The sequence below is a fragment of the Chroicocephalus ridibundus genome, chromosome 1, assembly GCF_963924245.1.
Source record: "Chroicocephalus ridibundus chromosome 1, bChrRid1.1, whole genome shotgun sequence".
Classification (NCBI taxonomy): domain Eukaryota; kingdom Metazoa; phylum Chordata; class Aves; order Charadriiformes; family Laridae; genus Chroicocephalus; species Chroicocephalus ridibundus.
This window is the reverse complement of record NC_086284.1, coordinates 78,235,041-78,262,214: the sequence shown is the minus strand read 5'-3', so window position 1 is coordinate 78,262,214 and position 27,174 is coordinate 78,235,041. Positions and strand designations below refer to the sequence as shown.

The window sequence follows — 27,174 nt, the reverse complement described above, 5'->3', positions numbered from 1 at the left end:
GGCTCAGCAGAGGAGGCAGTGGGGGCCGGAGCATTTGCCCTGCGAGGAGCGGCTGGGGAAGCTGGGCTGGGTCAGCCTGCAGAAGGCATGGCTTTGGGGGCACCTAAGAGTACCACTGCCTGCAGTGTCTAGAAGAGGTCACCAAAGAGATGGAGCTGGGGTCTTAACAGTGGTGCATTGGGAGAGTATAAGAGACAATGGTCATAAATTGAAGTAAGGGAGGTTTGGATGGGATGTAAGGAAAAACTTTTTCCTGATGAGTACACTCAGGCAGATTTGCCCAGAGTTGTGTAGTCTCCATCCTTGGATGTTTTCAAGACCCCTTGAGCAATGTGGTCTGACCTCAAAGCTGGCCCTGCTTTGAGCAGTAGAGTGGACTACAGACCTGCTGAGGTCCCTTCCACATTGAATTATCCTAGGAGTGTACGATCCTGTGACCCATGTACTCTTGAGAGTCTTCTACTGGAGTGAGCACTGGCTTGCTTGTTGTAACGCACTCTCTCCCTTAACTCTTAACGTATGCTAGTTAGGTAAACCAAAAAGGTGGAGGCGCAGAACTGGGACTGGGTCAGAGTGGGGATCTGTTCCCAGTAGCCTGACATGTAACATCCTTACATTTTACACTTACAGCTCCCTCACAACACTTCTGGGTATGGCGCGGTCTGGAGCTGAAGTGGTACACGGCAGCGCATCGCTAGAGCAGAATGACCACTGTGCTGATATGTGTGTGGAGAATGAAGCTATCACAGATAACAGTAGCCTGAAGGTTGAAGACAAAAATCACAATGTACTTATAGCCTGTTTAATTCTTACACCTCTGTGGGGACTCTAGCACATTTCTGGGAACTGGAAATTAATTCAGTTACATGGCTCTGACTACAATATAATCATGCTGGGCATACCCTTGTGCAGTATAATATTTTCCGTAATCTTGTCTAATTTTTATCTTACTTTGTGTTTGTCTTCTGTCTTCAGCTGTACAAAGCCTGTTACGTTAACTATAATGTCCATACAGGTAGTAGGTACAGTAGGATTTTCAGGTACTGCCTGGCTTGAATGCGAACTGCTTTGAAGAGAAAACCAATCCCATGGGAACTGCACGCTTCAGCATCAAACCTGTCATCTCATGCCTAGGCCACTCACAGTTTATATTTAGGTGGAGAACAGAATACTAACAAGGAATAAGGCACTTCATGCAAAAGGCCATTGTAGCTTTTTTTTCTCCCCAGGTAGAAAAAGCCTTCTCCTCAGCGCTCAGTTTTGTGCCAGACCACTGCCTGCCCTACTGGATGGTGGGCAGGCGCCGGTGAGAGTGGGAAGTCCCACAAGGCGCTAGTGGACCTGCTTTCTTCTGACGTTTCAGTGTACACTCAAGTTTATTCCAAATTTACAAGAGTAGGCAATCAAGAGTAATGATTTTCAGTGCAAATCCAAAACTAATGAGAGCTGCAGTGTAGCTGATGTCAGGGGTTCAAACTTTGATTCTCTCGTGTTCGTACTCGGACTCACTGCCACCCCCATTATTAAACTCATGGAAAGCCGCATTTGTATACCTCGGTTGATTTTTTTAGTTGAAGATGTGTCAAATCATGATGAAAAACATTTTGAGCTTAGAAAAAAAACAAAACAACAATGCAGACTGTTAACATATTTGAATGCATAAACTGCTATTTTGGAGATTTCTGAAGTGACTTTAATTTTTTCTCTCATGTGGGCTTACAAGCCTGGAGAGGTTTTAAATTAAAGGTGGAAGAGAAGAGAAAACTTGCTTTTTAGGTGAGTTTATGAAAGCTCTCTTAGTTCTAAAACTAAATAATGTATGAAGCAGCATGATCCTGTATTGTTTATTAAATTCACATGACGATTCCTGTTCTAAAATTTTACAGAGTACTCAGGTGAATGAACTGGGTATAGATGGTGTTGTCTCAGGCATTTATTCAAGAACTGTGAACTTAGGAATTAAATGTTTGACTGTTCCTGTCCCAGGAACAAGACATTGAGACCAAATTCACATAACTTGAGTGTGCTGGAGGTGCTGTGGCTTCCAAGGATAAATGTGTGACAGTTATTATGAACTAGTATTACCCTTTCCATCAGCCGAAGGTTTCTTCTCTTAATTCTGGCTTTACTAATAAGGTCAGCTGGAAGGTAGAGCACAACAGAGGAGGTGGGAGGAGGCTTGGAAGACACTGCAGCCGCTATTCTGAGTCATTCTCTTTTAATCACATAGGCAAAATCCTATGGGCATGTGGGATGATACATAAAGGAAGGCAAAATTTCGCTTGCTGTGGAGGAGCTGTTCATTTGTTACAAACACTCAGCTGACTCCAGTGGAGCGGTGCCAATTTCGGTTAGCAAAGGCTTTGGTTCTGAGAATACATACATGCGTTAATAAAGGGTTGAAGTCCTTCCTCAGGCTGCAGACAGCAGCGGTCCAGTAAGTGATGTAGCTAGGATGACATCCAGCCACCTCTGTCGCTCTTCAGCCCGTGTAGCCAAGTGCCCTTATTTTTTTTTAACTGATTTGGCAGTGATGGATGTGGCACACAGACCTTAAAACTAATAGTGCTTATTAATAATGTGCAACCTGTGTTCTGTGTAAAACGTTGCTAAATTAAAAGGCAAACTGCTGCCTCCTGAGGAAAAGGTGTTCATGGTATATTGTTGAAAAATGTAGCCATGTAATGCGTGCCTTTGGTTCAGTAGATTTCACGGAAGAAAGGTAAGCGCGAGTGAAAGAACCAGCACTCTGAAGAACCTCTGTATGCACCAAAAAGGAGTTGTTCCTGGATAAGCTTGTGGGTATGCTACTGCTATTTTTATGAATGTCAGCTACGCAAACTGAACCTATTATACAGGTCCTCTAGATGATTAGAGAAATCAAGTGATTCTTGTTGTAACTGTGAAAATAACTAAAAGCCTCTTGAGATTCAGCAAGGAGAGGGGCTAATTGACAGCCAGCATCCTGGTTGGGGTGTACTGGTGGCAGCTGCGCTTTGGGGGGTGAGAAAAGTTTTGCAGGACACCTCACTAATAGCTGGAACAAGAAATTAGTGTATAGTATAGCCTGGATGGATGGATGGATGGATGGATGGATGGATGGATGGATGAATGGATGGGTGGATGGATGGCAGGCAAATCCTTTGGGAACTTGCAAACCCCAGGAAAGTCTGGGAATGCCAGGCCTTGTGATGCGTTTCTCGCATGGAGACACTTTGAAGACAAAGAGTCAGCCCTGACAGGGGCTATCCAGTGTCTGACGAGGAGAGGAGGTGCAGAGCCAGACCGTGACTTCAGGACGGGCTGTGCTGTGGCAGTCACCCTTTGGTGCAGGCTTGAAGACAAGCTCAAATGCACAATACTAAATTTAGAGTGCCTTAAGAACCCGATGTTGTCACCCAGTGTGGGCACGTATCAATGTGTTTAATGCATATTTTATTAAATAACATCTTCAGCTGCGTAGTAAGATGTATTTCCTAATTTGCCATTTCTAAGATAGCTGTTGGCTGACTTAAGCCTGTGAATAACCTGTCTCACATTCCTGTGATGCCTGCACTGGTGCTGTAACTTCATTTCTCTTTGAGCTACAGTTTTATGAGTAGAACAGATGCTTGAACTGTGAAATCCATTTATTTTTCTCTTAATATTTCAGTTATATAAATGCTGGAAGAGTGTAGGTGCTGCTCTCATAATCAGCTGGATGTTGTCTGCCGCTTGATTTCAGTTCTGACACAGTATCTTCACGCTTATTTATCCTCATGTACAGCCCAACAGCCACGTGCCAGCCTCTTCCTCCTCCCACCAGAGCTATTCTGCTGGAAACCTGTGCTGGATTTCCTCTTCAACACTTAGGCAATGGTTTTTGTGTTCTGATAAGGGACAGGCTAAAAAATGCCAAATTATTATCACCTTTGAGCGTAACGAGAGGAGAATAAGCTCTTTCAGTGCAGAAAGTGACTACGCTTTTCCATCTCTTGCTGTAATAGTAGCAGATGGCATTTGTGGCCCAGAAAACACTGTCCTTTGAATAATTGATTTTGTTTTTCCATGTGTAAAAAGTTGATTTTTCTAATTTAAAAGGACAAGCAAATCTTCTTCTTTACCTGCTTTTTTTTTTTTTTACCAGTCACAATCGTTCGGTGTTTTAAAATATTCTCTGTGATATCTATTACATTATCATTTGAACCAAAAGGATTTGTTAGCCTGAGTTTAAAGAGATGTTGTGCATATGCACATACGTACATACCTGTGCACACACCTACATACCCGTGCACACACATTTATACCCGTGCACACACATTTATTGCCAATGAGCACGTAATGATGCTTGGAGTAAAAAATGGTTGCTTCTCATGTGTCCATTTCCACCGCACAGACCTTGATTTCCTTGTTTTGCTTGGTTTTGGGTCACAGTTTATGACGTGGGTTGGGTCAGTGCCCCAGAAGTGAAGGGTGAGACCGCTTGGTTTGCAAAAGCAGCTCCTGGAATTCCTGACAATCTGAAGTGTTTATGGCTTTCCATTACATTTATGCCAACTTTTAGAGAGGACAGGAGTGAGAATTAAATTGAAGTTAACTTTCTGTATGGACTTTATCTCTGCTCAAGACGGTGGCCCGTCCAGGCCTGTCTCCTTTCCTATACATCACCTTTGGGTAGGGGATTCTCTGTTTCAAGAGCATCCTCACCTTCCGTGTGTAGCTGGAAAAGCCCTTCTATTGGTGCTGAAGGGTGCAGGGCACCCCCTGGTCTTATAATTGACAAGGCTTAGATTTGGAAAGTCTCTTGATTTCCACCTGGCCTGGACATGTTCAGCTCGTACTTTTTTTGTTTTGGGTAGTGATTTGTATGTGTATCTTTATATAAATTTTTCAATTTAATATAAAATATAAATGATAAAATTCTTATATGTAGTTTTATATTAAAAATCAGTCTAAATACATGTCTATACAGAAACATAAATCAGGTAATGTGGAATTATTTAAGTAAAGGAGAAAGCAAGAGCTAATTAATTTTAGATTGCTTATTAGGTATGTCACTGAAATTCTACATTGCTTTATCATTTAGTTAAGGACAAAATGAGTACATAAAAATAAAGAATAAACAATATTTCTTCCATTAAGAAAGCTGCTGTTCTCTGTCTCAGAGAGATAAAACATTGAAGTATTTCTGTAAACATCTCACGAAAACTAGTAGTGTCCCTGGGTTTAGCACTATTGCAAGGTTTTTCTATTTATATTTGAGGATGATGGTTTGTGCCTTTTTACACAGAGCAAGACCTATTGGAAAAGGCCTAGTCAATTTGTAGAGAAAATTATTGATTTTCCCGTAAGTTTAAGTGCACTGGTGTGGAAAGGATGGTCTTAGACTTCTAAAGCATTTTTCAAATGTAAACAGCGGTGGGCTTTGACCAGCCGGCGTTTGCGTTTGCTCAGGACCCGGCACCCTGGAGGCAGAATGCTGTAGTAGTAGGAATAATGTCACTTTAAAAATAGAACAAAAGCCGTAATAACAGGAATAATATCTAGCTTCTGTACTGTAAATGTAAAAACTACGTAGTGCCGTGATGTCCAGACACCTTACAGAAAAGATGGGTGTTAGCCCACCTAGGCTAACCGAAGCCAAGGAGGCTGCGGGGACTTTCCTGAATCCACCAGCAGGACCGTGGAAGAACCAGGCTTATAAAGTGGTTCCACGCATCCCAGTCCAATGAGCGACCCTTGGAACTGCTCTGGAATGACACAGTGATGTTGGTGATTACTGTGTTTTGATCTGAGAATGTAGTGGTAACGGGTTACATATCACTACACTATCATTTTATGTAATTTTCCAAACATCTATAAATAATTCAAACTTCAGGTTGGATGTGGCACATCAAAGGTGTCTTGTCATGTCCCCTTGTCTTTTTACATCAAAGGAGCATTGGAGACAGCGCTGACATGTTATAGCCATTAAATAAAACGCAGCATTCTGAAGTGAATGGCATTTGAGTACCAGACTTTGGCTTATAATGGGAAAGTAGGAGCTTTGCTAATAAATCTGATTAGAGCACTGCCATCCCAAGGACAGTCAGAGGAGTATATTGACACTGGGAACCTTTGCCATTTTACAGAAAGACTTGTTGACAAGATGAAAGAAGGTTGTTGGGTAGAGAGGCCAGAGTTCTTCACTGTGACCATTCCTCTTAAGTAACATGTCATTATTTTTAATGACATATTATCCATGTCAGCTTATGCAGAAGTGGGAACCACTGCTTTCAGCGAAAGGAAACAGCATCCCACACTCAAGTTGAAAACCAAAGCAAATCCAAACGTCACATTTGATTTTATTAAGATTTAAAACGAGATGTTTGAAGATATCTTTGACCTTCAAGCTCTTTTCTTAAATATGGGAACGACAGATGGTGTTGCTGAAAGTTTAAAGTTGCATGAACAAACACATTTAGAGATGGACGTGGCACAGACAAAGTCTACAAACACTTGGGAAGGATTCAGAACGCAGAACTGCCCAATAAATTAATAAAGCATCCAGCATAAGCAATGACTGGCCATGGCACCTTGGCAAAACCCAACGCAGTTATCAGTGACACAGGAAAGGAAACAAAGCTCGTTCTGTTGTGAGGGCACCTCAACTGCTGTTGACCTTTTTAAACTTTGAGAGTAGTGTTATAGGCAGGAACACCAGCTTCCCTGGACTGCACGTGAAGGAGGTGATGCAAATGAAACCAACATGAAGAGCCCTATTGGTGAGTGAAAATACAATACCTCCTGTGACAGGAGATTTGGAAGGTAACATACACAGTTTAAGGAGGTTTCAATCACAATCAGTCGATTACAAGGCTCGCTAGGAGAGAAATGCCATTTTCAGTGAAAGCTTCAGAGATGTTCTGCTCAAACTGTCTGGATATTTTTAATACAATATGATTGCTTCTTTGGGTATTGTAATAATTTTCGCAGCAAAGAAATGTAGATAAAAGATCTGCAGGGATCATTAGTTTAATCTATTGAAATGTGCAGTGCTCCACTGCCCTCTTTTGCCTTGTACCTGGAAGAGCAGCAGTCACAGTAACGTGCCATCACAGCAATGGGCACCTTTCTCATCCAAGGCATGTACCTTCTGAAATGGCTTGCAGACCAGTGACAGACCATGAGTGGTCCTTTGGGAATCTTCTCTTTTTTGCTACAAAAGGAAAAATGCTGTGAATGTGACCTCTTCTTTTACATGCCTAAGGACCAAATATTCACCCTTCACTCCTGTGGATTTTCCACTGAATTCTTAAATGATAATTAGAATGTGATCCCAGGTGGATTTGTGCAGAAGGTATTGCTACGCAAAACATCTAATAGGGATCCTGAAGAAATGGAATTAAAAACTACATCAGGGCTTGCCCTCCCCCTGCATTCTGCCTGGAACCAGTACAGCCTTGTTAATAATTGTCTCTGTAAGCTATTTTGCAAAGGAGAAAATCACCTTAATTGTTTATTATCTGTCTGTCTTGCTTATCAGAAAAAAATGTGTTTAGAAAATTCTGTGCTAGCCCTTCAAAATCTTCCTGTTTGTTCACAGGGCACACTTGAATAATCATGTTTATAGTTATCTTTCTATTTTTCACATCTGGCAATACCCTCTAGCGGCTTGAAAATTATTTTGGTTTTCCTACCGTTTTGACACTGAAATTTATGTAGAAAAAGAATGGCCTTGGGCTTATGTTGGTGTCTTACTGTCTTGCCAAGATTTTTTTTTTTTGCTTTTGCACAAGCATCACTGACAGTGAAAACACAGCTCTTGGAACAGTTTTTATCTGTTAGGGTTCCTCCAAAGTCAGTAAAGGATAATAATGCATGATGAACAAATGAATCTCTCCTAAAGCAGAGTTACCTCCTGGGTAAATTTGGCTGTCTGCATTTTTGCAGGTAGCACTTTCAGGTTTTGTTTTTGTATTTTATGGGGAAATGAGCCTTTTATTCGTTGATTATTTGTACAAAAATATAGGCGGAAAGATACAGAAACAAATGACATAGAAAATGTTTATGCTTACGTGTTACATGTATCCTATTACGCCATTTTGTTGGAAATCATTAGGCTGCGAATTACAAGATCTAGATTTATAACAGCTAGCCGAGGTTCGCTTTTAATGTGAAGAGGTAATAATCTGAGGATGTTTAATTTTTATTACTGTTCTTGTCGATGACGACTCATTTGTTGCCATTGAAAATATCCACTGAAATATTTTCAATGCATATGTTCATCAGCTAGCGACTACCAGCCATTGAGAAGCTGATATGGTAGTGTGCCCATTACTACATTAAAGTCTGTGAGGAAGGGAGTTGGATGGAAGAAATTGAGAAGACAGCTGGGGAGGCAGAAGTGCATTGCACAGCTTGAGCGAGCTGTTTTGAGCCAGGGAGATTCAGGGTGTACCGTAAGAGCAAACGGGAGCACTAAGGCATAAGGAAATTATGCTGCTCGGCCCCTTTTTGTCCCTGCTCTGATCTACATTTGGCCCAGCTCCAGTGAATTTTCAGCGTATATCTTAAGGTAACTCCCTTCCTCCAGCAGACTCTCAGGAGGCTGAAGAAGGAGCTCTGGCTGCAGCCCAGCGGAAGCTGTGGCACTGGATATGAACAGGCAGCAGCTGTAACACAACTGCCTGACAGATGTGTCAAAGTTATCTCACACTTGGCAGCTTTATGATATCAAAGGTGTTGAGGTAAGAAACATCACGGAATTCACAGCAAAGAATCTATGATGTGTTTCCCTTTCCCTTCCCTTCCCTTCCCTCCCCTCCCCTTCCCTTTCCCCTCCCCTCCCCTCCCCTCCCCTCCCCTTCCCTCCCCTTCCCTCCCCTTCCCTCCCCTTCCCTCCCCTTCCCTCCCCTTCCCTCCCCTTCCCTCCCCTTCCCTCCCCTTCCCTCCCCTTCCCTCCCCTTCCCTCCCCTTCCCTTCCCTTCCCTTCCCTTCCCTTCCCTTCCCTTCCCTTCCCTTCCCTTCCCTTCCCTTCCCTTCCCTTCCCTTCCCTTCCCTTCCCTTCCCCTTCCCCTTCCCCTTCCCCTTCCCCTCCCCTTCCCCTTCCCCTTCCCCTTCCCCTTCCCCTTCCCCTTCCCCTTCCCCTTCCCCTTCCCTCCCCTTCCCTCCCCTTCCCTTCCCTTCCCTTCCCTTCCCTTCCCTTCCCTTCCCCTGTATGAACCAATTATTGGTGGTCTCCAGAAACTTCACCTGTAAAATTCTATCTCATTATGGCATTTGGGCAGCTTGTATACCAGCAACTGAAGCTCCCCATTGTGGGTATTTTATGAGATATTTGATGACTCTTCTTTATCTAGCAACATCCTACAGTTGATAATATTTTTAACTCTAAAAGCTTATAGCAGTAGCTGTAAAAATCTAATTTAATCAAGGTTACTATCAGGAAAATACTAAGATGTTAATATTTTGTGTTCTTATAATTTGGGAACTTAGATCATTATACATGTAGATAATTCTGCAGTTCTTTTCTTTTTGAGGCCGTAGCTGTAATCTACAATGCAGTCGGATACTTGCTATCAACTTTAGTTGATAGTCCAAGCTTTCATTTTGAATTTTTCCATCATATTCTATTATTTCAGTGATCAAAAAGTTTCACCTAGTGTAGCCAAGTATTGGAGAGAAGTATCTTCTGGATTGCTGTTATTCCACCAAATAATTATTTTTATATTACAAATGTGCAATATTTTGTGTGTGCATCTCTGAAAAGATGCAAAGGACAGTAGCTGTGCATTGAACTTCAAAGGAAACCGATGCCAAAAAGTCAGGATACTTTAGGCGTTCCAGTATATTGGACAGTAAAAGAATAGCAGTAAACACCAAATCTTTGAGAATTCAAATGAGATATTTATAGGGTCTAGCAAAAAGAAAAAGAAGTGGGGTAATCTTGTAATAACAGAACTGCATAACAATTATATCAGATTATCTACTTATAAAAAAATAAGTAAAAAAGACCTGCCTATGATCTTTAGGCTCAAATAGCCTACATTTCAGAATCATGGTCTGATCTTCTACAGTGAATTTGGAAAAGTTGTAACCAGTTGGGAAATAGATGAAGACAAATATCTGTATAGCTAGCTAAAGAGACGATAAACCTGTAAATTGACAAGAGAGGTATAGGGGCGAAAGGATGTAATTCTTTAAAAAAATGAAGCAAGGAATCCCACCTTTACCCTTCAGTAAGTTGCATGTTTCGATACAAATGATAGAAAAGGATGTATTTGCATATCTGAAGTATGAAAGAATAATGACCAGCACACACATGAATTTCCAGAGATAAAATCATATAAGGTTATGTCACATTTTTCTGAGGAGATAAAAAAACATTAATAGTTACCAGAGATGTACTATGTCTAGAGTGTAATAAAACATCTGACATTGTGTCTCACAAAGCACTGTGTTGAAAGAGAGAAGATTGGTTTCGGTACAGTGAACAATTGTACCAACATTGACAAACAGCTTACTGGAGGACTGTATGAAAGGTGGCAGGTGTTAGGAATTAGAGAGGAACATTTTCAGTCAGATATAGGAAAAGAAATTACAAGGCGTACTTTATTTAACATCTCATGAGTGGTCTGCTCTGATGACGATTCCTTTGGACAGGAACAGCCTTGGACTTGTGTTTCCCTGGTCCGTAGTAGATTTCCGTTGGCTACATGGGGGTAATAATAACTGATTAAAAAATTGAGGATGTATTTTGCAAATTTCGCTTTCTCCATTTGCAAGACAAATTCTGCTGCAAAGTGTTTAGTTTAGGTTCATCTCTTAATAATATTCAGAGGACTCTTCCACTGGATCTATTATATAGGATTCATAAAGGCTGATTTTTTAGGAAGACCATTCTTCCTTGGATCTTCTACTTTGAGTGAGACGGGAGAAGTCTCTGTTCAGCATCTGGTTTAGGTACTTTGGGTCAGCATCTAGAAAGGTCTGTCACTCTCCATCAGCTAAACAAGCAGTTTAGAATTCTTACTCTTTAGGCTAATCAGAGACACATAAACAAGTCCTAGTCCTGATGTAGTCAGTTCAAACCTTCTCAAATTATACCTGGATGAAGTTTGGACATGTGTGTCACCGTACTGTACCATGGAGATAACTAACAGGGGCTGAGTTGTAAGAAATGATCTGAATTTAACATCAGAGGAGGGAGTTTGCCCATTATTATTTGCAGAAATTTGTAAGTACACCAACTACCTCCATTAGCAACATTGATGGGAAAATCTAAGCTATCTTAAAATGTAAAGTTTATCAACTCCTGAAATTCAAGCAGAGCAGAAATAAATGTTTCCAGGGAATCGATATCTCAAGCTGGTATAGTAGATTGGACCCTGGCAGGAGTGAAAACTCTCCTCTGAAAGAGCTCATTACAGCAGTCAGAAAGCCAAGCCGTTCCCAACATCTAGTTCAGTTTCCATCCTCTGGCACCAAAGAAAAATCCAAGGATGAAAGGTGCAATGCCTGAGCTGTGACTGTACTGCATGGCAGTGGTGCATTGCCAGCGGTTCCTCCGTGACTGAACGAACTCCAAAAGACATCCTAACCAAGTGGCTGGTACCTTCCACCCTGGATGTATCAATGGCAGCATCTCCCCACGGATCATAAGTGAGAAAAGCACAAAACTGACTTGGGGGCAGACAATGGTAATGGCCTAGCCTCACTGTGTGGCTTGGCAAACCAAAAAGAGCTCTTTAGTTTGAAAGGCTTTTCAGACTCTTTCCTCTTCAAAGGACTACGTGTCACAACTGAAAAACAGTGGTGAGTGTCCATGAAGGACACTCTTGTGGTGTTCATAGCCTGAGCAGAGCGAGTAGAAGGCTGTCGGGAGCTGGCTGTGAGTCTGTGACAGATTCTTCCTTCGTGCCTCTTTATTTCTGAAACAAAAATACAGAGGAAGGATAATTATGCTTTAACGTGGGATAGACTAAGCAAGTCAACAGCCGAGTTGTTTCTGCTCTTCATATGGTTCTTTAACACACTGAGTAGCTGACCTTTCTGACCATTTTTTCATTGAAATAAAGATTTGCTTGTTATTGTTCTTACGTGACTGGTAGGACTGGTGATTTCTGATTCTAGCAACTAAGGATTCGGTAATGCTAGAAGTACTATTTTATTTAATAATCTTTAGAAAAAAGAGTTTTCAAATTGGTGTTTTACTGAGAAGGGAAGATAGAAAATAAAAAGGTATTTTATTAAATAAATTGGAGAGAAACTCTGTGAAAGCTTGCAATATGAACATAATGAACGATAAACCAGAACAAAATAAGTGTACCCTCTGGTAAAAGACTTAAGTGCAAAGAAATGTGTGTTTTCAAAGAATCTTATAAATAGCAATCAGTTTTTACATTCATATGGTTTTATCTATTTTTTTTAATTTCACAAATTCTAATATAATTTTTTTACAACATTAATGACAAATTATTTTTTTTCCTTACTCCTCCTCCTCCCTAGAGAGGAACACCACCAATGAATGCCAGGTTTTCTTCTGAGATGCATAGAAGTCCCGTTGACTTTAGTGAGAGCTTAGTACTCTCTGATGAGAGAATTTGCTCCAAAGATGTGTCCAGTGAAGTGTCCAAAGAAAGATTCAGTTCATAAAGGAGCTTTCATGAGAGTTACCGGTGAACTGCAATGATTCTTTTCACCCAGTCAGTACTTTGTTATTTCTGAAGCCCAGTGGTTTTGGTGAAGGTGTCACATTCATTAAAAAGCAACATGCTAATCAGAGTACTCTTGTTTTATGTTAGGTTTTCCTTTTTTATTACAGTGCTAGCTGACATTTTACCTGTCATTTTAGAACCCAGATAGAAATATTTCACTTTGGATATTTTGTGCTGAATGCATGTTGAGTGCTCCATGGTTTTCACCAAAAAAAATGAGGTGGCCTGTTGCTGCCCCTGTGATGAGGGAGACCCTGGGGCTCCATAAAGTGTTATTAAATCACTGGATCTCTGTGAAAATTCCGTCTTTTCAATTTTCTTTGGATTGTCTGCAAGTTTCTGAAAGCTGTGATAACCCAATTGAAGCTTCACCACAGCATGAGCAAGCAACCTTGGTGCGTATGGGTCCCATCAAAGAACTCGTAAAAAGAAGAAACCTAAACAAATAAAAATGAGACAGTGATATAAAATTATAATTAAAATGGCTTGAATGACTAGCCTCTTTGTTGGTGAAAACGTGGATAATTTGAAAGGGAAATTGCTGTAAGTACTGTGGCAGTGACGACAACTGTCATGATTGTGTTTGATTAGATTCTGTTGTTCTTAAAACCCTCAACTTTGACTTTCTAATTACACCTGATTACATTAGCCTCCCCATACTTTTAGGAGAAGCATTTGTCTAATGATCAGGATTGTAGAAAAAAAATGGCACCGTACTGTACTGAAAGGTTCACAGACTAGGTAACATTTAAAAAAAACATAATCCCCAAATACTAATTTTTAAGAACGCTATTGTTTTTGAGGCAAAACATGCAACGTTGAGCCAGGCGCCTGGTAAAATGCACTAAAACAAATCGGGGTCGCCCAAGGCTGACATTCAGATGGCTTGGGGTGGCCTCTCCTGCCGAGCCAGGGCCGGTGGTGAGAGGTAGGAGCCGGGGGAGCCTCCAAGAGGGAGATGCTGCCCAACAAACTCGCCGCTTGGGCGGAGGGAAGCCCGGCTCCCCGGCGCTTCCCCTGAGCTTCAGTGAGCTTCTGGGGTTCAGGTGTAAGCCAGGCTTTAACTCACAGCCCTGAGCGCTTGGCTCCGACACTCCCTGTTTACTGGGATACGTCCTGGTGGATTTTACCCCCTGTGCTTGCGTTCTCACTGCTCCCAGCGCCGTTGGCAAGGAGGTTGGCAATTTAATGAGGTACTCGGCCTTGAAAAGGTTTCTGCGCTGTATTCAAGTGCTTACTTTTACGAAAACCCATCTTTAGTTGGCACTTCTTTGAAGTAGCTGAGTGTCTGGATGAGACTTTAAGAGTAATGCCCGGGCTGCTCTGCAGCACCTGAGCAGAACAAGAGCTGGAGATGCCCCAGCAGCAGCGGTGGCCCGCTGAGGAACACCTTGTATTTTTCAGGACTGCGTGGTTGGGAATAGGTCATATACACTGCAACATGTCATGTATCTGCTGCTCTTCGGTGCTTCCTCGGGCACAGGCTGTGTGCTGAAGTTCGGCTGGAAATGAGGAATATCACCTCCTACTCGGCAGTTGGGCGACACGCTGAAAATCCCACCATCGGCAAGCGGCTTTTCAGTGTGAGCGTGTCCCTGCTAACTACACTGGCTCAGATAAGCTTGTTAAGCCATGCAGGCTGACATTTGCTTCCGGAGAGAGCTGCCTTTATTTGGGAAAGTTATCAGATATTAGAGTGATTCATCTGCTACTTCAGGCTAGCCGTTCGGTTTTCCTTCAAGTCAAATCAAACAGTTGCTGTTGGCATGAAAAACAGGGAAGGCAGGCAGAGTAAGAGAAAGGACACCTTGTAATTAAAATCAGGCTTGATCTTATACTTTACTTCATTATACTACTGAAGAAAATGGCAGGGTTTACTTCCAAATATTTAGACACTCTAAGCAATATTCAGCTGTAGCAACGCAGCTTTAGACTAAGGAAAAGCTAGTATTATACTAGGAAGGTTAGCTAAGTATTTTTAAATGCTCTTAATCTTAAATGGCAACATAATCTTTGAAGAAAATTCAGTGTGGGCCTCAAAAAAAATGGACATTGGCATAGTCACAAAGTGGCAGCTGACCTGCAAGTGTGGTGTTGCCTAGCAATTCCTCACCCATCAGGCAAATTGGGAAAGCGGGCTAGAGTAAATCTAAAGTGGGTTAGGGTAAATCACGCCAGGGATGAGACAAACGCTAATTTTCTCCAGAAGATTCTGGTCTCTGTGGTTATTAGGAAGGATATTAGCTCATAACCCCCTCTTCTTCCTTTTTCTTTTTTTCACAAGTTGAAAAGCATTTTGAAACAGGTCATCAGTTCAAAGGAAAGTCTGTGGGAACGCAAGCGCATTTCCTTCCAGAACACTAATTTAACAAACGGTTGATATAGCCGATAAGTTTGGAGGCAAAGAATCATAAATAACACAAAGGCCACGTTATTTTAACGCTTCTATGAAAAGTTTTCGTAGCCACTTTGATTTCTGGATCAGTTGCCAGAGTCCTGACCCTGCCACAGAGCCCCGTCAGGTGGGATGCTGAACCTGCCTGGAGTCCAGCTGCTTTCAGAGGCTGTGCCAGCCCACCTGAGCTCGCCGCAGGACCCAGGCCTGATTTAACAAGCCGTCTGGGTTGAGGCGGATCAGAGAGATGGAAAAAGCTCACACGCTCACTGGCTCGGGTCATTGGGGAAAGGGAGTATTTTGAATTTGGAAGCTTGGTGGCAGAGGTTGAGAGTTTGATGGAGATAAGAAGCTTCTTTCTCCCTCCTCCCGTTTTGAAGTACGGTCCACTTCTCACGCCTCCATAGCAGCAGATAGGGAAGGGGGAGGCATTTTGCTTCAGCCTGGTTGCCTTGTCCGGACAGATCTCCTACTGGATGTGCACAATAAAATGAAAGCTTTGTCTATCAGACTTTCTGGTTATGCTGTAGAAGACGTGAGATGCAATGATGGCTTCTAGTGTGCTGTGTGGCCGACAGGACATCTTTCACTGCACATGACAGAGGTACTTTCTCTTGCTTTTCCTGCAGGTTTTTCCTATCTCTTAGAAATCACAAGAAGGGTAGCCGTGGTTCCATCTACTCCCCTTCCCTTGAAAACACTGATAGCCAGGCTATCGGTGCGCTTGCAGAGTGTAGTGGCTATAGGCGTGCCAAGTCTTTTTGTGTAAGACACAGACATTCCCTGCACTCCTTCTCACTCAGGTCTGCCCAAAGACCAAACCCAGACCGCGCTCTCGCTTCCAAAGGTTCCTGTATGGAATTATGTTGCACCCTAATAAGTAGAGCTTGTGGCACCCTGGAAATACATCCACCCAACTGAGACGTGCAGCATGTTTGCTACTTGTGACACATGAGCTGCTCTGTAGAAAGATCTTGAGAACCGAAGCATAGTATAGGTTAGAGTAGGTGGAATATTCCGAACTGTAATATGTATATCGTGTGATGGATTTCCATGGACGGTATTACCAAATGTAGTAGCTGCCCTTAGAAAATAAGCACAATAGCTTTTCATTTGCTGCTTATTTAACACATGGTCAAATGAGTGAAAAGAATTTAATACCTCTACCGCTTAATCTGGAACTCTGACATTTCTGTAGATGATGACAAATGATTTTCCAGGCACATTTCTGAGTTTATTTAAACTGAGAGGTAGCTGTTCTCTTTTTGAAATGTCAGAATGCTTGTCTGAGGAATACAGATACTCCTCTCCTTTAAGTGGCATTAAGTACGTGAGAGCAGGACGCATAGGGTCAAATACAGACCCCTTTGTGCAATAAACAACTCCCAAGTCATAAATCATCTCTTTATATAAGTATCCAAAAAGTTTTCAGCACGTTTTTGTCTTGACCTTTTAACACAGGCAATAGTCCTTCTGCTTGCTAGGCAACTGATTTTTGCTCACCTCTTGAGAGGTTAAAATGAAATAGCAGTGATTTTTTTACCACTGCTTCAGAGGACTGCAGAAAGAAAAGATATTTAATCAGAAGGCATAGCTTCAGGAAATTACCAACTGCTATTATGAAAATAACTGAAAATATTTCAGAATCCCCCACTGCTACAAATGGGACTGCTCACCAGCGTACCATTTTAATGATAATTTTGAGAGGAGACAAAGCCTGACAACATGTATCATGACAGGGAAATCAGAGCTGCATCCAGAGAGAGCAATTTCAGGCAGGAAGCAGTGGGAGACTTTCACAGTTCCTTTCAGATAAGAAACGTAAGCAACATACAAATATGGAAAATAAATTAAAATGCAACATAAAAACTTCTCTCTTAAGTAAAGCAGTGAAGAAAAAAACCCCACAAAATGTACCTAAAACTTGCTGTGGACGTGCGTTTTCCCGCTGTCATCACTGCAGCTTCCTGTGACTTTGACAATAAAAACCAGAACCAAGCACTATTAATGATTTAGTAACGCTGAGCAAAGTGACTATGTGTGTTTTATAAATATTTGCCTTTTGTCTTTCTCAAGACAGATTTTGCTAAGCTGCCAAAATCATTGATTTCAGGGGGGAGGGCAGGCTTCTGTTTGACCCCCAAGTAACAAGGAGAAAATGAACTTCCTTACATATAAGTAATAATAAAGTATTTTGACCCGAAGTTCATACAAAGTCTAATCATATCCCCATCTTCACACAGACTTTGCTTTTGCAGGGTACTGTGCAAGCTCCACGTTCTCAGGCGAACTGTGCGAAGCTGCAGTCGGGTGTATCTATCTGCCCAACGGCAAATGCTCCCTGAAGAACCACGAAGATCCTGGCTGTGTTCGCTGGGGCACCCCGTCAGCTTGCGCGCCTCCTCGTCCCTGCCCTCAGCACCCAATTCATGGCCATAACCTGCTTCTTCCCGCTCTCAGCTTGAGCGCCGGGCAGGTTGGTGGAGGCTGCAGAAGCTCTGGCTCTGGGGATCTGCGCCCACTCTTCCCTGCCTTTGTCAAGACAGCAGCCATCATCCAAGGTTGTTAGCTACTTTCCCTTCCCCAGCCTGGAAAAGGCACCTACGGAGCAAGACGTGCCTTTGAACCGAAGTGAGAAGGCGGACAACGAAGTGCAGAGTGTGGCTGGCTTTGCCGAAAACATCTTACTTACCAAACAGCGCAGGCTTGGCGGGCTGAGAGACCTTTAGCTGAGAGGAACTGTGGAACAGGAAATCTGGGCTCGTTTCACTGTGCGTGTCGGTCTGCGGCCAAAACCAGAGTAGCTGTGCTAACATGTGAAAAGTCATCTGATAAAAGGCTGCTGCCAAAGAGGCACAACTCGGAGGAGGAATAGCCTCAATACCTTCTTTTTCTTGGTTTTGGTTCCAGAAGATGCCTCTGTCTCATGACTGTAATAATACTCAATCATCATGCTATAATTAAGGGCTTTTCATGTAATCATCTGTAGAACTGATTACTTTGGGCTATACCCTGCTCATGCTGAGCTCCCTGGCAAAATTCCCACTGACATCAGTTAGAGAAGGGTTGGACCTTTCCTCAGCAGTTTACCGCTATTGTTTGACAATACCACGCTTGTGAGACAGTTCGCAGCGGAGATTAATTATTTAGACTCTTGGTTCTTGGAATAGTAAAATGGCACTGTAGAGATAACATGCTCTTTCTCAGAAGCCTGAGCTCGTTCTGGTCGTTATTGCTTCCAAGGAGTACAACACCAAAGCAAGGCATGAACAGGTATGCCAAAAGATTTTATCCAAGAGGCTGAAAACGAGAGACTCTCAAGGCATGAAAAATAGGAAGGAAGATGAAAGATTTTGTATTGCGGATGATATAGCAACATCTGCTTGCTTTTTCTTACAGTAAAAAATAACAACCAATTAAGCAATCAAACCCACGAAAACTTCAAAAGATAATACAGCCACCGATTCATTCCTTATTTTTAAGAAAAATTACTTCAGCCTTTTTAAGCCAAGTTTTGCCACTAACTCTGATGGGACCAGGATGCCCAGGAGATTAGTAGGATCAGAAAAAGCATTGGGCATTTATAGGAATAACCAGAACACACACGATGGGAGCTCTGTAAGCTCCTGTTTGTAAAGGTTAAGAGCTTGCTTTTTTGAAGTATTGAATGTATGTAATTCATTTTGACTTGAGCTGGAGTTCAGGGCGTGCAGCAGTGTTAGAGAACAGACCTTAATTTCCTGTCACAAGGGCCAACTGTCTCTATATTTGGATATTCTTGCTTTTCATAATTTGCACTGCAGTAGCAATTAAGGGATACCATTATAGACAAGAATCCCATTGTACTAGAAATAACAGTTGTTCATTACTCCGGAGGCCTTCGACTCTAAAGCCAAGGCAATTATTGGAGACAATTTACTGACAAGAAAAGTGAAGAGCAAATTTCTGCAGTGCCTATCTTATGGCACCAAGCGCAGGTGCCTGGATGTGGAGGCTGCTCCACTGAAGTCCTCTGCTTGGCCAACACATGGGCAGGTGGTGGCAGAGGTACCCGAGTGTTGCAGAAGGGGACACGGCAGCTTCCCCTCTAGGGACGGTGTAGGTCAGGGCTGGGGAGCCCAGCCTGCTCCCACAAGGGATAGGGTAAGCATCGGGCTGTGGAACCATGGCTCTCGTTGTTGGGTAAGAGACACGTCATTGCCAAATGTTATTTCTCTCTCCTTCCGGCAAAGCTTTTGATGCAGTTCCCTGTCAGAAGGAGAACAGCAGGATATTCTGCGCTGCAGCTTGAGTTTTCAGTGAACTAGGTGTTCCTGAGTGTGTTCAGAGGAGCTGGTGGCCTCCTCGCCCAGCTGAGCCATCTCCCGTGAGGGTGTCACAGGAGGCATCCCGCCCAAGTTTCCAGCCACGGAGAAGCAGATGAAAGGGTGACAGAGATGGGTCAGGGAGTGCGGGAGCACTTCTCTAGCTCCCAGTATAAGCATTGCCTTTATGGGTGGATAACACGGGTGCACCTATGTTACTCTGCATGGTGCTGTGCCATAGGGCTTGTAGGTTTCCATAGTGTCTGAACCATATTTCTTGAGTTGAGGATTATGCGTCACAAATACTTTCAAAAAGGTCCAATCTTAACTAATAGTTACAGGACTATTCCAAATACCATGGATGGCACATGGGTTTTTATGGCTGTGTCTGCACTAGCTCAGCAGAAGCGGACCAGAGGAAAAAGGAGCTGGTGTACTCCAGAGTGGGTACTCCAGGGGGTTTCCCTTTGGAGCAGGTCCGGTTTGATGGCACGGCCTGAATACCTGCTCACCCTAGGAATGTCTCATGAAGGTCTCTTCTGCTGTGGCCCAGATGGCTGCGGGGTGGAAGCCAGGCAGGCTGGTGGGCCAGGCAGGAGCTCTGCCTCAGGAAGAGCCCGCCTTGGTCTGAACGAAAAGACGGGTGAGGGTGCGCCCGCTACCTGTGCTCCCACGTGCACGAATTGTGTCCTCAGAAATACACAGAAAATGGGGTTTTATGGATAGTGCTTCAGCTGGCTGATCTCTCCTGTGAGCTGATGCGCTGAGCCATTTTTCAAGAGACGCAGCAGTCGGAAGCAGTGTAGACCCAGGGCTACCCGGCTTCTAATCCCAGCTCTCCCCTGAAACGCACACCTCTCTTTGTCCATCATCCTATCTGCTTAGTCGCCTCACTTGGAATTTATAAGGATTCAATTTTGCACATTAATCCAGAGATGTGAAGGTGTCTATATAGAACTCAGACTGTAAAAAATTTATCCAAATACAGTAATAAGGCTTCTTTGTCATCAAACTATTGGAAAGGGAGAAAGAAAGGAAGGAAGGGAGAAGGAAAGACAAACCACTGGATTAGGATATTGTCAAAGAGAAAGAGTACTGAGAGGTGTCAAAACTTAGTTAGTAAAACAATAGCGGATAAAAAATTTACTGTTGGCAAATAATTTTTTTTTTCCTAAATGCAAATGTTTCCATAGTGCTGAAAATCTCACCCCAACATCCTTGTTCAACATCAAAATATTCTGCTTTGTGAATTGGAGGTGTTTAATTTTCCTCTTCCTTTCATGTTGACTTTGGAATTGTATCGGAATAACAAATTAAATATTACAATATGTTCCTACTAGATGCTGCAGATATTGATATATGTAGGACAGTGTTGTGATAGTATCTGTATTTAATACCTAAGAATCATAATTTTTCAGAATTTTTCTCTGAGAGGAATTTGATTTTTTTAATTCTGATTCAGCATGAAAACAAATGTTGAAATGTTAGCATTTCCCTGAGCAGGGAAATTCTTACCAGCTGTAATTATAATTATCCTAAATAATTTTGTTTCTGAAGCCAAATAGAGCAATGGCAGCTAGAATATGCAAGCCTACGTATTGTAGTCTATTGATATTCACAGCTTAGCCTTTCCATTTGAGCAATTTTCCTTAATTTTTATTTTCTTCTTGTGTATGTGACTTATGCAAGACACATTTATTCTAAAATAGCTTTCAGTCATTTAAATCTTTTGCTCTATTGTTTCTAACATCAAACATCTCAGCGTTGGGATCTTAGCAAAGCAGAAAATGTCTCTAATTTTATAAGCTAACATTTGTTTCACCTGTTTCCTTCTTGGTTGGGTTATGAGTAGAGAAAAGTAGACCACTGATATTCAAAGAAATATAGGTATGGAAAGTTTAAGATTTTTCCAGTGAACCGTTCAAGTATGAGCGAAAATCTTTTTTCGTACACGAGGCCTTTTTTTCTTCAGTATTGCCTTTCTTTGTATGACTACGTCTAGAGATATTCACATCCCCAGGTGAGAGCTGAGAGGATTTAAGGGGAAGAACACACCATCTGGAACATTTTTTTTTTCAGTTTATACACTGACAGTGTGATTTAGCCGTACCCGCCAGCTCCGCAGCTTGGCTCGGGCTACGCAAGTCAATTGGCTTTTTTCTAGCTGCTGTCCCATGGGATTTACGGTTCTGCAGGCCAAATCCCACTTCCAGTAACACCTCTGCAACCCCACCGACAGTTAGTGGCGTGGTATGAAGGTAATTGAGGATATCATTTGGCCTGCAGTTATGTGGAATCATACGTTGCTTTTATTTCAGGTTTTTTTTTCCTAGGATGACTTTCTGGAGCACAACCACAGCTTAACTACAGGGGGGCTGTGGTCAGTAAATAAATCAGAGACTCAAAGGCGATGTTGCAGAGATTAGCGATAAAGCAGAACAATCCCAGTTTGGAGGAGGGACCCTTGACAGCATTTACATTTTAGATATCGATGCTTTTTTTTGTTCTTGGGAAACCTGCCCCAGAAGCAGGCTGACCACGCTGAGGGCTGAAAAGGCCCCCAAGGGTTTAGAAGATAGAAGACTGGCTCCCAGGTTGCTCAAAGAGACCGCTGGGGAGAAACAAGGCCTTTTCGTTACGATCAATGTAGAGCAATGTTTTTGCGTTGGAAGGTGATTTTGGCTGCGGTTTTCTTTTCTGTTTGTCACCTATTGTTACGGACCCAAAAGGGTGCTGGGTATTTCCAGACAGGCCTCCCTCCCCAGCCTCCCTTCTGGAATATTCTTGAATATTCTGCCCAGCTCTCCCCTTTCTTTTCATTTTGCAGTTGCGTGGCGCATCCAAAGAGAACCAAAGCCCACTGAGATGTGTTTCACAGGCTTGCCCTTAAAGACAATTCTCAGCCTGAGCATTTTATGTACCTTCTTGTAAAGATATTAACAGCTGCCGATCAGCTTTTGAGGGAGGGTTTGCAGCCCGGCCATGGCACTAGGAGTTTTGTGGAGATAGTTGGCAGCGTGCAGCCCCTCTCTCCTTCCTTGAGCTGGACCGTACCCGCTGCCGGGGGGTTGCCACGCTGGGACACAGAAAATGACAGGTGAAGTTGAGACTTCATTTGAAGCCTTTAACTTCTCGTGTCACTTGACTATAGCCTCTAAGGAAAGTGATTGATGATACTGGCTTTGCCCTCCTTGCTGTGCTAGGAGACGAAGCAATGCGTGACAGGGGGTATCCATCTTCATTGCTGCTCTTTCGATTGGAATTGGTGGGTGCTAAAGAGGCAGGAGACAGTAATGGTGCCTTTCGGAATGTTTGGAGGTGAGGAAATATGCTTGAGGGACTGGCAGATTATTGGGGGTGTGTGGAAATATCAGGAAAAAAATATCTCTGTTAGGAAACCAATGTTTGTTTTCTGACTCTACTAATTAGTTCATAGGGGTTTTGTCCTGTAATTGTCACTGATCTTGATAGATGTATTCTTTCTAGATGCATGCTAGGGCTTATTTCTTAGATTTGAATATTATCGATTAGTTTCTTCTATAAGCAAATAAAAAGGACGCTGACGAGTCTTCAAAGCCAAAAATCTGGCAAACCCAACAGGTAGCACAAAAATTACTACTGTGGGATTCCTTCTGCTTTCCAGGCTGCCAGTGGTACTGCCGGCGCTGGCCGGCAACTGGGAATGTTCGGCATTCCGGTAGTGACCCTCCTGCCTCCCCAGCCGGCTCCTCGGAGGAGCCCCTGCAGGGAGAGGTGGGAGCACGGGCTCAGGCTTCTCTGCGGAGATGCCAGAGGCAGGAGCCTCACGCTTGAAGTGCAGGTACAAGGGAAAGGAGAAATATAACAAAAGCCTCACGAAGAGTAGACTGAAGCGAGGAAACGATACAATAAATAAATGGCTAGGTAGACGAGGTGCCGCGCTTTTCTCTCCTTTCCAAGCTCTGCCTAGGAAGGCTGGTAAATGAAACCAGTCAATCCATGGAGCGATTCCTCGGCAAGGAAACGAGTTAATGCGCAGCAGAGAGGGGAGCTGATGGAAGGCGATGGTGTGCGCCATCACTACCTGCTCGCTCGTTTTCCCCCGAAACAAATATTTCCTACCATCATTAATGATAGTTTCTGGAGACACTGGACAGAGGTAATTAAATCACTCCACGCTTCAGATGCGTATGTTTTTTAGTCACTAATAATCTGGATTAGTTTTTGATTAGTGGCTACAAGTTATCAAGAAATGTATCTTCAGGGTAGTGAAATCTATTCTTCTCTCTCTTGTAAATGCGGAATAAACTTGAAGTCGGTAGTGTGCCACTGATGTGTAACAAGCTTAATTGAAGGTAAAATGATTTCTATTTGCAGGCACAATGCTAATACTGAAAGAAGAGTAAAGTTCCCCTTTGTGCAGGAGGCCCGAATGCAGCAAAAAAATGGTTTGTCTGGGAGCAAAAAACCCCCAAGCTACAGTATGTGAACTATGTAGGACCGTCCTCCAGTGCAACGATCAGAAAAACAGCTTGAGGTTATTAAGGGAAAATCACTGAAACTATCAGCCTAGTGCATACCAAAAAAAGCAAGCAAGACAATAGATTGCAATACATTGCTCTATGTAAGCAAGAAAATAACAGAGCACGTCTGAGTCTCGGTATATGGAAAAACTTATTTTTCTGGGAAAAACCCCAAAGCATCTGTACACTGAATAGGTGTGATCATTTTCACATATGGTATAGTTTGCAGCTTATGTATCAATGTGTACATTAAGTATTTGCTTTTAGCAAATTGTATGGATTGATTTTTTTATCTTTTTAGAAGAACCATTGCAATACATACTACAAGCATAGAGGATGACACAGCAAAAACAAGAGAGAAGTAATCAGCATGGTTTCCTCCCCCAGCAGGAATAAATTGTTATAACTATAAATCAAACAAGTTATTACAGGGCTCAAACAGCCCTGAAAATTCCAAGTAGCAGCAGCAGATAATTAAAGACGAAAAGTTGAGACCGACCCTTATATTTAAAATGTTTCAAGAACTCATTGCAAAGACCTTTCTTTTCTTTTTTTTTTTTCCACTCTCACTCCCTGTCTCAAGTGGCAAACAATAGTAATCGGAAAAAGAAAGTGCAGAAAATAATATGTGACTTACAAATTGTCCTTAGCAGCGTAGTGGCCTAATTGGCGAAGGGGTGATGATGCGGTCCTGGGGTATGGATGGAGGATGGCACAGATGGAGAACTGTTGCGTGCTGACGAGAGAGCAGATGCTATCGAAGGCATTTTGCGGCATTAGAGAAGGTTCTGGCTTGCCTCCATCAGCAGTGCCAATCTCCTTACTCTCGGCACGTGAAGAGATTTCACCCTCCAAAGCCAGGGCTGGATGGCCATCATGGGGTGCGCCAGTGCTGGAGACAGCCAGGAGAGGCCGGGAGCAGAATTTTGGGAAAACATCTAGCACACTTGTCATCTGTATTTTCATATGATCTCGCAGTTAAAAATAGGGAAGAGAGCGGCACGGTATGACTAGCCAATTCTGTGCAGGCCTTAACAAGAACATCTCTTGTCCGTGGTTCACTTAATACTCATACTTTAATCTCTGCCTAGTTTACACTGGCAGTTTTGCGCTGTAAATATATGAAATATTCTTTATACCGACACTTCTTTCCGTATATCAGTCTCAGTTACTTTAATAGACACTCCATAGTACACTTTGAACAGGAGATGTCTAAATAAAAGTTAACAGATTGTGTTGTATTGTGAACTCCCTCTGAAGAGCCATAAAAGATCTTTTACAGTAAACAGGAAATGAGTAAGACAAGAGAGAAGTATATAAAATACTAAGTGGTTTAAAGATAGACTGGGAATTTTGCTTTCCTGCCTCATAGTACAGAAATAAAGGGCTATGCAATTATATTAGAAGGTGGCAAATTATAAAACATCAAAATATTTTGTGACACAATGTATGCAATCATATACATGAAACACAGCACAACTAGAAGAGACTTAATAAAATCCAAAAATAATTTGGAGAATCGTCTACATATCAAATATATCTAAAGAGACAATTACTGGCAGCAAGAAAAAAAAAATGAAATCTTCAGAATTTTAGTCTAACAACCATTACTAAATATCAGTATAATAGGTGGAGATCAGAAGGAAAGTGGAGATTACCGTGTAGGAGGTTGTCTGCTGAGAAGATTTTAAACTTCCCTCTGAGACATCTGGTCCCGGTCATTTTAAGAGCTAGACAGAAATCTGCGCTGATCTTCGTCTCACCCAATGTGGCTGTTCAGTGTTTGATCCTGTCCCTGAACTACAGATCACACGTTCATCCATATGCATTTCTGAAGCTGACTAAAATTTTCTTTCGTAACACCATGATTTAAATTAACCTTTTGATTAGAGCAGGAACAGTTAATAATTAAATAGAGCGAAAACTAAACCTGCAGGTAAAACCCCCACATTTCTTTGGGCCTGTCTACGGGCAAATTTTACGTCCTTTTGTGTAAATAAACTGTGTTTTGATTAAGCAGTCGAGTTCTCCTTCGGTTCATACTCTCCCTGTTTAATCAACAGCAGCAAGAGAGATAGAATCAGATCCTTGATTGCTATTGATGGCTTATTGTAAACAGTTGGTTGCAAGACAATGCAAAACAAGGGCATGATTGATATTGTGACAGACAAAAAACAAGAAAAGCCAGATGCAGAATTTAGCTTTTACCTTGATCCCTCCTTGGGGGGAAAAAAAAAATTAAACGTCGTGAATGGGCTGTTAATAATTTCTTTATTAGGAAGCAAAACCCCAGTAAAAGACAGACTGGCCACGAGCAAGATGGGCGCAAGACCCAACATGCAAGTTGCAGGAAACCCCCTTGTTTTGCAATTAGAAACCCAGCCAGTGAAATCATGAGCGTAAAGCCACTCATCCTGTACGTAATGCGTGGTTTTGGTTGCTTGCTTTTCTTTAATCTGGAACAGTAGTAAAGGCTCCTGGGTTTACACTTCTGGTAGATAAAAACCTGTTTGCTAGCTAAGGCTTGCAGCTTGAACATGTGGTTACCAGGAGAATTTGCTCTCCACCCATAATTTTTGTGTAACAAGTGCATGTTACAGCCAATAGAACTCCTTTATTCGAAGTAGTATCCATGCTGTAATGTGATTTATATAGAAAGAGATCCCTACTCTCTTGAGGAAAGAAGTAACAGTGTAAACCAACCCCTTTAAACACTTCCCTCTTAAGTCCTGGGTGCAGCAAATGCCATTCCCCTTCCATGTGCTTAATGAAATTTCAAAATGTTGTTTTATCTGTCTGTACACATAAATGTGCATATACATTCACAATATATATCTATATTCTGTTTTTTATGAGGAGAAGTTGTATAAACGCCCTTTAATAATCTACACCTTAGATAAATGAGCTTTGAAGTCAAGGGGTAGGAAAACATCTTCTAGCTGGGAATGTGGAATAAATCGTTCTGCAATGCTAAAGTAGCTTATCCTAAACTTATCAATTAATAGTCAAAGTGACATGTAGTGGATCACTGGTCTTTTGCAAGTTTCTAGAAAAAAACCCAACACCCTAGTTTTAAGAAGTAGCTTTAAAGATTGGAACTCTTCACTTGAATTATTGGTTGGTTTGGATTAAGGCCTTTTACTAGATGAAAAATACTTGTTATAAAACAGGCTTAAATCTTAGTTTTAAAAGCTTCTTATGCATGTGAACTACCTATGTCATTTTATAGTGTCATGGTGGTACTTAAAAGCATACTCTTACACACGAAAAAAACCCAAACCCAGAAACTAAAAATA

General features: G+C 42.2%; 1 protein-coding gene and 1 long non-coding RNA gene across 4 annotated transcripts in view; one reads left to right on the top strand and one right to left on the bottom strand.

Annotated features, from left to right (window-relative positions):
* The window catches only part of ZBED1 (zinc finger BED-type containing 1), a 59,106-nt gene that overhangs the window by 7,778 nt on the left and 24,154 nt on the right, over positions 1 to 27,174 (top strand). The window contains exons 3-4 of one of the 3 annotated variants that reach the window (XM_063340821.1): positions 8,555 to 8,708; positions 17,316 to 18,345. The exons of 1 other annotated variant lie outside the window; for it this stretch is intronic. The gene's annotated coding sequence lies outside the window, so the exon portion shown is untranslated. The remainder of the gene's footprint in view (positions 1 to 8,554; positions 8,709 to 17,315; positions 18,346 to 27,174) is intronic. One more of the 3 variants, XM_063340811.1, reaches the window with a different exon arrangement.
* Positions 10,080 to 26,777, bottom strand: LOC134518299 (uncharacterized). Its single transcript, XR_010071926.1, has 3 exons — positions 25,537 to 26,777; positions 24,516 to 24,770; positions 10,080 to 11,891 (listed from the first exon to the last, which is right to left on the bottom strand). It is a non-coding gene; the product is annotated as an uncharacterized LOC134518299 (long non-coding RNA).